This window comes from Penaeus monodon, chromosome 26 (assembly GCF_015228065.2).
Source record: "Penaeus monodon isolate SGIC_2016 chromosome 26, NSTDA_Pmon_1, whole genome shotgun sequence".
Taxonomy (NCBI): domain Eukaryota; kingdom Metazoa; phylum Arthropoda; class Malacostraca; order Decapoda; family Penaeidae; genus Penaeus; species Penaeus monodon.
In genome coordinates this window covers 11,262,015-11,274,514 of record NC_051411.1, presented here as the reverse complement: position 1 = coordinate 11,274,514, position 12,500 = coordinate 11,262,015, and the positions used below count along the sequence as shown (strand labels likewise).

General features: G+C 36.1%; 2 non-coding genes across 2 annotated transcripts; both read left to right on the top strand.

Annotated features, from left to right (window-relative positions):
- Positions 1-6,915: 6,915 nt before the first annotated feature.
- Positions 6,916-6,997, top strand: Trnas-aga. Its single transcript has one exon. It is a non-coding gene; the product is annotated as a tRNA-Ser (tRNA).
- Positions 6,998-9,375: 2,378 nt separating this feature from the next.
- On the top strand, positions 9,376-9,460 carry Trnas-aga. The gene has a single exon. It is a non-coding gene; the product is annotated as a tRNA-Ser (tRNA).
- Positions 9,461-12,500: the final 3,040 nt, after the last annotated feature.

Here is a 12,500-nt window from a genome sequence, read left to right as displayed (position 1 = left end):
TACCACAGATGATCCCTCCCCCCACCCTCTTACCCCAACCCCACCACCACCACCCTCTTCCATACCCTCCCACCCCCGCACCGCAATATTCATCATGTTTAAACTTGTACCTGTATCGATAATTAACCCAGTTACACACACGAGTGATCACCCCTCCTAAGAATGAGGCAATCATAATCCAACCCGATGCCAGGTGTCACAGTTGACCCACCACCACCACCACCCTCTTCCATACCCTTCCTCACCCACCCCGCAATATTCATCATGTTTAAACTTGTACCTGGATCGAGAATTGACCCTGTTACAGACGAATGATCATCCCTCCTAATTAATCATAATCCATAAATGTCCCTCTAATGATGTCTAATACACACACCTAAAGGGTTCCTCTCACCCTCCCCTCCTCCTCTCCAAACCAACCCTCCTTCCTTTCCTACCGCCCCTGCCCCACATTCCTCCATACCCAAAGCAATAGTAGTAAGAAAAAGAAGCAAACAAACAAATCACAAGTCCTACTTAAGGAGATAATACAGCTCTGCACTGAAGTGCGAGTGATCGCCCCTCCTAATGAATGATGTAATCATAATCCAACCCAATGCCAGGTGTCACTGATGACCCACCTCCCTCATCACCCCTCCTCCCCTCCACACCCGCCCCCCAATATTCATCGTGTTTGAACTTGTACCTGGATCGAGAATTGACCCTGTTACAGACGGGTGACCACCCCTCCTAATGAATGAAACTGTCATAATCAATAACCCTAACGTCCTCCCCCCGTCCCCCCACCCCCATCAGGTCGGTCACACAACAGGTCTGCTAATGACCAATAATTACCGTTCCGTGACAGGGATAAGAATACAATTAACTGAAAAGGATTATAAAACGCATTGTACAATATATACTTTTATTTTTCTATTTCCATCACACATATTTTGCGTCAATCCCGTATATGGTGTAAGCGATGTGGAAGGAGAAGAACTCGTGCTTGCACAATTGTCTCTAATGTCACCACCACCTCTCCTCTCCTCTCCAAAGCATATTCTGTTTTTGCTAAGAGAATATATCACTGGTTCTATTCTGTATTTGCTAACGATTTCTAACTATTGGTGAATGATGAGAATGTATTGGACAGATCATCTTCACCGGTGGCAGCTCTTGGATGTTTGATAGGGCATGTGTCAGGACCATCTATGTAGCGATAAGTTAGAGCTGTCTGGAAGATAATTCTTTTGTCTCGATCGTATCCTCCTCTTAAATGACAGTCTGCCACCAGTGGATTACGGAACTTAACCCGTTTCTTCATTGCGGTGATATCTCCAGGTGGCGATGATTTATTATTTGTAGTGTAGGTGGGTTTCTCCATTGAATATGTTCTTCTCTTCCTGGCGTATTGTCACTCACAGTTCACTCACCAAACGACTAAACAGGGCTTTAAATACCATTGGCGGCAATATTTCCATGCTGGCAACTACTGATATTGTTAGGCGGGTGGGAGCGGTAGGGGCCTCATCTTTTAACATGTTATACTAGCCGTTCTTACATCCAAAGACATCTTCATAATAAAAATATAGTTTATTGAAAAGGATCATGAAATTCTTGTACTTTATTATGACTCTCAAGCTTACACAAACATACGTCCTAAGAGGCGATAACACAAATAACAGGCTTAAATTTTCTGTGTAAATGTAAATGCGATAACCAATATTTCATCCCTTTGCATGTTTCATACTTATAAAACTAACAGGTTAATTATCTAATAGATTGAAAAGACGCTGGTTTTATTCTATTTAGAGAGCATTAATAGGGTTTTTAAGGTATCTACACCAGTTCAAAGACGGGTTTCCCCCTCGTATTTACGCCTGAACACCTGATTATCTACCAACTAGCGTCACCACGCGAAATGAGGCAGGAACATTTTAGGAAAATGACTGCATTGTCCCTTGAGGTTAATTAGCAAACATAACTGAGTCAACAGTGGGACAGGTGGTGACGCTAGTTGGTAGATAATCAGGTGTTCAGGCGTAAATATGAAGGGGAAACCCACCTTTGCTCTGGCGCAGATACATTTGAAAACACTATTAATGCTCTCTAAATGGAATAAAACCAGCGTCTTTTCAATCTATTAGGTAATTAACCTGTTAGTTTTATAAGTATGAAACGTGCAAACATGAAATATTGGTTATCGCATTTACATTTATACAGAAAATTTAAGCCTTTCATTTGTGTTATCGTCTCTTAGGACATACGTTTGTATAAGCTTGAGAGTCATAATAAGGTACAAGAATTTCATGATCCTTTTCAATCAACTATATTTTTATTATGAAGATGTCTTTGGGATGTAAGAACAACTAGCATAACATTTTAAAAGATGAGAGGTCGCAAGCTTATCAATCGTTAGGGTCCTCTCCCTTCGAGGGTTATTTGTTATTGATTATGACAGTTTCATTCATTAGGAGAGGTGGTCACTCGTCTGTAACATGGTCAATTATCGATCTAGGTACAAGTTCAAACACGATGAATATTGCGGGGGAGGGGTGGGAGGGAGGGGAGGGGGTGATGATGGAGGTGGGGTCATCAGTGACACCTGGCATCGGGCTATCATATTGATCGTGTCACGCTCATTAGCTATAGGTGTGATCACTCACCTGTAACACTTCAGTGAAGGGCTGTATTATCTCCTTAAGCAGGACTTGTGACTGTTTGTTTGCTTCTTCTTTTTCTTACTGTTATTACTTTGTAATGAGGTATGGAGGAATGTGGGGCAGGGGCGGTAGGAAGGGAAGGAAGGGTCACCTGTTCTCGGGTCAACACCTTGAATTTGGTCATTACCTGGACTGACTTCTATCCGTCCTGCGGTTGGGTTCTTTCCCTTGCGCGGTTATTTGTTATTGGTTATGAGGGGTGATCACTCGCCTGTAACACGGTCATTTGTCGAGTCAGTTACAAGGTCAAACAATAGTTATACATATGGGTCTTAAGGGAAAGTTGCATTGTAGATTGTAAAAAATCGAGAAATGAGGCAGGAACATTTTAGGAAAAACACTGCATTGTCCCTTGAGGTTAATTAGCAAAACATAGCTGAGTCAACACGTGGGACAGGTGGTGACGCTAGTTGGTAGATAATCAGGTGTTCAGGCGTAAATACGAGGGGGAAACCCGTCTTTGAACTGGTGTAGATACCTTAAAAACCCTATTAATGCTCTCTAAATAGAATAAAACCAGCGTCTTTTCAATCTATTAGATAATTAACCTGTTAGTTTTATAAGTATGAAACGTGCAAAGGGATGAAATATTGGTTATCGCATTTACATTTACACAGAAAATTTAAGCCTGTTATTTGTGTTATCGCCTCTTAGGACGTATGTTTGTGTAAGCTTGAGAGTCATAATAAAGTACAAGAATTTCATGATCCTTTTCAATAAACTATATTTTTATTATGAAGATGTCTTTGGGATGTAAGAACGGCTAGTATAACATGTTAAAAGATGAGGCCCCTACCGCTCCCACCCGCCTACCTCCCGCCCGCCCAACAATATCAGTAGTTGCCAGCATGGAAATATTGCCGCCAATGGTATTTAAAGCCCTGTTTAGTCGTTTGGTGAGTGAACTGTGAGTGACAATACGCCAGGAAGAGAAGAACATATTCAATGGAGAAACCCACCTACACTACAAATAATAAATCATCGCCACCTGGAGATATCACCGCAATGAAGAAACGGGTTAAGTTCCGTAATCCACTGGTGGCAGACTGTCATTTAAGAGGAGGATACGATCGAGACAAAAGAATTATCTTCCAGACAGCTCTAACTTATCGCTACATAGATGGTCCTGACACATGCCCTATCAAACATCCAAGAGCTGCCACCGGTGAAGATGATCTATCCAATATATTCTCATCATTCACCAATAGTTAGAAATCGTTAGCAAACACAGAATAGAACCAGTGATATATTCTCTTAGCAAAAACAGAATATGCTTTGGAGAGGAGAGGAGAGGTGGTGGTGACATTAGAGACAATTGTGCAAGCACGAGTTCTTCTCCTTCCACATCGCTTACACCATATACGGGATTGACGCAAAATATGTGTGATGGAAATAGAAAAATAAAAGTATATATTGTACAATGCGTTTTATAATCCTTTTCAGTTAATTGTATTCTTATCCCTGTCACGGAACGGTAATTATTGGTCATTAGCAGACCTGTTGTGTGACCGACCTGATGGGGGTGGGGGGACGGGGGGAGGACGTTAGGGTTATTGATTATGACAGTTTCATTCATTAGGAGGGGTGGTCACCCGTCTGTAACAGGGTCAATTCTCGATCCAGGTACAAGTTCAAACACGATGAATATTGCGGTGGCGGTGTGGGGGGGAGGGGGGGAGGGGTGATGAGGGAGGTGGGTCATCTGTAGCAATTCTGACGTTACATTTATGCAAGCAAAAAAAAAAAAAAAATTTGGTAGCCGCCACCACGGGACTAGGGGTTCTGACCCTTAGATTTTCTTTACAATTTCTTATGGTGATTCTGACCGATCTTGGAGGCTTGGTTCAGTATTTATAGCAATAGATCGTTTGTTTATTTATTGTTCATTTTTTTCAGGTTCAATCTTTTCAGTGATATTTTAATTATCATTTTAGATTTAAAGGTGAAAAACCAGACTCATTGTTGAAAAGGATTTAAGTGTATTATTCGTGCTCAAAGACATTACAAAACTAAATTACACAAACGAATTTACGGACACACATGCACAACAGACGAATTACGGACACATGCACAAACATATATAAACAAATACAGACAATGTAGTAATAAATATACGGACGAACACATATATATACGCACATCAACGGAAAGTAACACTAATGTTTGTGAATGAACACGACACTGAATGTTCGTTATGTATTCAACTAAGTGGAAGTTTCTGCACTATCGGCTAGCACTCGCTTATAATCAGGGCACACGGAGTTCGGTATCGCACGGGAATACATGACCTGATTTCTGGTGATATGAAAGTCCCCATCGACCAAACACGTCTCCTGCAGCGTCAAGGTTACGTCTCTGCAGCGACAAGGTAGCGTCTCTGCAACGTCAAGGTAGCGTCTCTGCAGCGTCAGGGTAGCGTCTCTGCAGCGTTAAGGTAGCGTCTCTCCACCGCCCTGGCCGGCTCTCTGGTGTAACCTCCGTGACCTGGCGGCGGGAACATAGGCCGTTTGTGAGCCTATGCCGCCACGTAACAAGCGGTTAGTGACGGGACCGCTACTGCAGCGGTTCGGAGACGTCGTCCGAACTGACGAAGTCGGAAGTCATTGTGATGTCCAAAGCCGTGCGTATCCGTGTCCGAAGTCCTGTGGGGGATGACCTGGGCAGAGAGAGGTCACGTGGGGCCAACGAAAGGCGTGTTCACTACACATCAGTGACACCTGGTATTGGGTTGGATTATGATTGCATCATTCATTAGGAGGGGTGATCACTCGCACTTCAGTGCAGGGCTGTATTATCTCCTTAAGTAGGACTTGTGATTTGTTTGTTTGCTTCTTTTTCTTACTATTATTGCTTTGGGTATGGAGGAATGTGGGGCAGGGGCGGTAGGAAGGGAAGGAGGGTTGGTTTGGAGAGGAGGAGGGGAGGGTGAGAGGAACCCTTTAGGTGTGTGTATTAGACATCATTAGAGGGACATTTATGGATTATGATTAATTAGGAGGGATGATCATTCGTCTGTAACAGGGTCAATTCTCGATCCAGGTACAAGTTTAAACATGATGAATATTGCGGGGTGGGTGTGGGAGGGTATGGAAGAGGGTGGTGGTGGTGGTGGGTCAACTGTGACACCTGGCATCGGGTTGGATTATGATTGCCTCATTCTTAGGAGGGATGATCACTCGTGTGTGTAACTGGATTAATTATCGATAGAGGTACAACTTTAAACATGATGAATATTGCGGTGCAGGGGTGGGAGGGTATGGAAGAGGGTGGTGGTGATGGGGTTGGGGTAAGAGGGTGGGGGGAGGGATCATCTGTGGTACCTGGCATATGGTTTCAGAGAGAAGGGGAGGGGAGTCCTCCAGGTGTGTACTAATGATTTTGGTTACGGTCATTGATAATGATTCTGGTTACGGTCATTGATTGCGTTAATCACTTTCCGCGGTCATTAACCTGTTGTGATGCGTAAGGTGAGGCGTTCTGTCCAGTCGCCTGTATTGGAGAGGAGGGGAGGGACAAATATCATTAGAGTTGGTTAATGATTTCCAGTTCCGATCATTGATTATGATAATCACTTTAATTATGCCTACTTTCTGCTATGATGCACCATGAACGACCATAAGGTAGTCTGGTGTGCATGCTAAACATCATTAACTATGATTAATGATTCCGGTTACGGTCATTGATTACGTTAATCACTTGCGGTTACGGTCATTGGTTACGTAAATCGATTTTGGTTTCCGGTTTTCATTAACCTACTTCCTGTTTACATCCTCATATACGTACGTGAGTGGAGTCGTTCTGTCCCTTATGCATCTACTATTATCCTTATCATTACTTTTACTATCATTATTACTATTATTGTTGTTGTTATTGTTATTATTATAACCATTATTATTATTATTGTTATTATCATTAACATTATTGTTACTATTATTACCATATTATTATTAATATCATCATAATCCTTATTATCATTATAATCAATATCATCATTATTATCATTATTAATAGCAATATTATTGATACTGTTATAATTAATTTTATCATAATTTTTTATCATTACATTAACATTTTTATTATTATTAAGATCATAATTATCATTATTGATATCAATATTATCATTGCAATTATTACCATTATTACCATTGCTCCTACTAATAATATTAATAATTTAATTGTAATATTACAATATTACCATCAGTTTTGTTACGAAGCAGTGATGGCCGAGTGGTTAAGGCGTCTGACTAGAAATCAGATGGGATCTTCCCGCGTAGGTTCGAATCCTACTCACTGCGACTGTCAAATTATTTATTTTCGGTTTGCTTAAAGCCTGTCATTTAGAGAAACTTAGGTGTCGTAGGAGAATAAGAAAAAAAATGCAAGTCACCGATCCTACCGGTTTGGGCATCAATTCAGTCCACTTTAGTGTATAGCGACTATACTGGTCTCAATCTATATTAATACTACTTACTATTCGTTGGATCCAGTCCTATTCACTGTGAAACAGATGATGTAATCGCCTTCAAAGCTCTATCCTTACTACGTCACATGAGCTGATACCAGATGCATGGTAATGATGATGCCATTCATGGAATTATTGATTTTTCTTGCCATTTACGTTTCTTTTACTTCTCTCGATGAATGGAATGGAAAATATGCGCAGCAGGTATTATTACACTAATTAGAATAGTTATGATGATAAGAAACATTAAAATGCTAATAAAGAAAATGAATACGATAATGCTGCAATAATGATGGTATAAATAAAAGTAACAGTAATCACGATGATAATGATAATAACAATACAGATGATAATGACAATGATGATAATAATAATGATAATAATTATCATTATCATTATTTTTTTACTATTATCATTATTAATAGCATTATTAATAGTATTAGTATAATCATTATTATCATTATATCTAAAGTTATTTGAAGCAAATGTACAAAATAATAATGATTATAATAATAATAATAATTATTATTATTATTATTATCATCATCATCATTATTATTATTATTATGATAATAATAATAAAGGTGATAATAACAATGATGATGATGATGTATAATGATGATGAAATAAAGAGGCACGTCGCGTATCCCTTGGCAATATTAAGCTTAATATTAAGCCAAGGGATACGCGACGATGATGATTATGATGATGATGATGATAATGATAATAATAATAGTAATAATAATAATAATAATAATAATAATAATAATAATAACAATGATGATAATAATAATAATAATAGTAATAGTAATAATAATAGTAATAGTAATAATAATAATAGTAATAATAATAATAGTAATAATATGTGCATGCCAGTCCCAGTGATACGCCACACTAAGCTTAATATTGCCAAGGGATACGCGACGTGCCTCTACCACGCATGGCACGGTTGCAGCGCCCGCCTCCGCCACGTCCGACGAGGGCAGCCCAGCGAAACACCGACGGAAGCGAAGCCGAACGAGCTCAGCCTCCACGCCCTCTCACTCCTGCGGACCAGAAGCCAGCTGCGAGTTCTCTCAAGTGCAACTGCGCCGGTTTTTTTTTTTTTTTTTTTTTTTTTTTTTTTTTTTTTTTTTTTTTACGATGTCAGCGCGGCTCTACGCAGAATGAAACGTTTCTCTTACAGTTTATTTCCGTTCCGGTCAGTGCGATAGGACATGCATACAAGAAGTTTAAGCAAAGGTGGACGCAGTTTCCATTCGTTTCCGGAACAGCTTCCACTACGCCCCCTGCCCTCTCGCCCGTGCTCTGCGAGTATGATTGCGCCATTAATTAAGGCGGCAGCGTGGCTCGACGGACAAAGGAAATGTTTCTCCTACTCTTTATTTCATATGATTGATTTAACTCTTTAAGAATTAACAATAACGCATCTGTTTAATGCAGGCTACCAGTGTTCTTTACTCCCCCAAAAATGCTAATGTAACAATAACAAGAACAGAAAAGTTAATGCAAATTGTTTTTATTGATTTATCATTATCATCATTCATCGTCATTTTCATTATCATTTATATTATCAATATTATCAGTATATCATGATTTTTGTTATTATTTATTATTATTATTATTATTATTATTATCATTATTATTATTATATTATTATCATTTTATTATGTTACTTATCATATAATTATTACAAAATTAAAATCATTGTTTTGTTGATGTTGCTGTTTTCATTAAAATATTACAGATCAGAAAGGATGAAAGAAACTTTCAAATCAAACCAACTATTTCCCTCCATAAATTATTACATTATTGTTGTGTTTATTATTATCCTTATCATTACTTTACTATCATTATTACTATTATTGTTGTTGTTATTGTTATTATTGTTAATACCATTATATTATTATTGTTATTATCATTAAACATTATTGTTACTATTATTACTTATATTATTATTATATCATCATAATCCTTATTATCATTATAATCAATATCACATTATTATATATTATTAATAGCATATTATTGATACTGTTATATTAATTTATCATAATTTTTACCATTACATTAACATTTTTATATTATTAAGATCATAATTATCATTATTGATATCAAATTATCATTGCAATTATTACCATTATTACCATTGCTCTACTAATAATATTAATATTTAATTGTAATATTACAATATTACATCATTATTTAGAAGCAGTGATGGCCGAGTGGTTAAGGCGTACTGACTAGAAATCAGATGGGATCTTCCCGCGTAGGTTCGAATCCTACTCACTCGACTGTCAAATTATATTCGGTTTCTTAAAGCCTGTCATTTAGAGAAACTTAGTGTCGTAGAGATAGAAAAAATGCAAGTACCACCGATCCTACCGGTTTGGGCATCATTCAGCCTACTTTTTAGTGTATAGATGCGACGTATTACTGCTTCAATTATATTAAACATAACTATAGAATCGTTGATCCATCCTATACACTGTAAACAGATATGTAACGCTTCAAAGTCATCTTACTACGTCACAATGCGAGCTGATACCAGATCATGGTTATGACGTATGCAATTAATGCAATTATTGATTTATTCTTGCATTATCTTTCTTTACTTCTATCTCGATGAATGAAATGAAAATATGCTCAGATATTATTACACTAATTAGAAATATTTATATGATAATAAATCATTATATATATGCATAATAAATAAAATATATACGATATGCTGTATATAATGATGATAAATTTAAAGTAACAGTAATACGTATGATAATGATATAAATATAGATGATGATAATGAAATGATGATAATAATAAATATATATAAATTATACATTATCATTATTATTTTACTATTATCATTATAATACATTATTAATAATATTAGTATAATAATATTAATATGTATATCTAAAGTATATTAAGCAAATGTACAAAGATATCGATATAATTAATAAGTACAGTTAAGATTATTGACTTATCTGCATTATCGATTATGATATAAATCGGTATGCATTATTATCATTATGTTATATTAAACATTATTATTATTATATCTTTATTATTATTATTATTATCATCATCATTATTATTATATTATAAATAATAATAAAGGGAATAAAACAAGTTATGAATGTGAGATTATGTGTTGAAATAAAAGGCACGTCGCGTACTGTGGCAATATTAAGCTTAATATTAAGCCAAGGATAACGCGAATGATGATTTATGATTCATGATGATGATATTAAGATATGATGATGATTGTATGATACATGATTTATAATAATAATAATAACAAAGTAATAATAATAATACAAATGTGTATATAATAATATATATCATATATATATATATATAATAATATATATATAATAAATATATATTAATAATAATATATAATAATATAATTAATAATATAATAGTAATAATATATAGTAATAATATATATATAATATGTGCATGCAGTCCCAGTGATAGCCAACTAAGCTTAATATTGCCAAGGATAGCGAACGTCTTACACGCATGCACGTTCAGGCCGCCTCGCCACGTACGACAGGCGTCCAGTGAACACCGACAAACAGCCGAAGAGCTCAAACCTCACCCTCTCACCCGATCCCAAAGCAGTGCGAGTTCTCTAGTGCAATGACCATTTTTTTTTTTTTTTTTTTGTTTTTTTTTTACTATGTCAGCGCCTCACGCACGAAGGAAATGTTTCAATTACAGTTGATTTCGCGTTCGCTCATGCGATAGGAGCAGCATACAGAAAGTTTGAAGCAAAGGTGGACGCAGTTTTCCATTCGTTTCTCTTGGAATTAAGCTTCCATACGCACTTCACTGCCGCTCCCCTGCTCTGCGAGTTGATTGCGCCAATTAATTTAAGCACAGACAGCAAGTGGCTCGACGGACAAATGGAAATATTTCCTACTCTTTATTTCATATGATTGATTTACTCTTAAATTAACAATAACGCATCTGTTTATGCAGGCTACAGTGTTCTTTATCTCCCGCTAATAAAATGCTATGTAATCATAAAAGAATCGAAAAGTTGTATGGCAAATTGTTTTTATTGATTATCATTATCATCATTCATCGTCATTTTCATTATCATTATCAATATTATCTCAATATTATCAGTATCAATATGATTTCTGAAATACATATATGTATTATTATATGATTATTAATATAGATCATCTCAGTCTATTATGCTATTATCATTATTATTATTATTAACTAGTATTATCATTAATTATTATTATTATATATTATTCATTATTATTATTATGATATAATGATAAAGTGATATAAAATGATGATGATATGTTAATGATGATGAAATAAGAGGCACAGTCGGTATCCCTTGGACAATATTAAGTAAGCTTAATATTAAGCCAAGGGATACGCGACGAATAATGATTATGTATGAGATTAATGAATGATGATGATGATGATGAATGTGATAATGATGATGATAATGATAATGATAATAGTAATCAATATATAACAATGATGATAATAATATTCAAGTAGTAGGTAATAATACTAATACATAGTAATAGTAATAATAAGTAGTAATCAGTCAATAAATGAGCATCGTAAAATACTAATAGTAATAAAAATAGTATATATGTGCATGCCAGTCCCAGCTTACTACCGCGCACTAAGCTTAATATTGCCAAGGGAACGCGAACTGCGCGGTTTTTTTTCTTACCACATGGCACAGTGCGCACGCGCCCGCACTCGCATCGTATTTCCGTCCGCCCGCGAAGACAGCACAGAAGTTACAAAGTGAGCGCATGCCATCTTCCCGACACAGCTTCGACTAGCCCCTGCCCTCTCGCCGTGCTCTGCTAGTATGATTGCGCCATTAATTAAGGCGGCAGCGTGCTCGACGGACAAAGGAATGTTTCTCCTACTCTTTATTTCATATGATTGATTTAACTCTTTAAGAATTAACAATAACGCATCTGTTTAATGCAGGGTACCAGTGTTCTTTACTCCCCCAAAAAAAGCTAATGTAACATAACAAAAACAGAAAAGTGTAATGGCAAATTGTCTTTATTGATATTATCATTATCATCATCATCGTCATTTTCATTATCATTATCAATATTATCATCAATATTATCAGTATCATTATGATTTTTGTTATTGTTATTATTATTATTATTTCATTATTATTATTATTACTATTATCATTATTATTATTATTATTATTATTATCATTATTGTCATTATCATTATGACGATAATAATAATAGTTATCATTATTATCATCATTATTGTTATTGTCATTATTATTATCATTATTGTTATTTTCATTATTATTA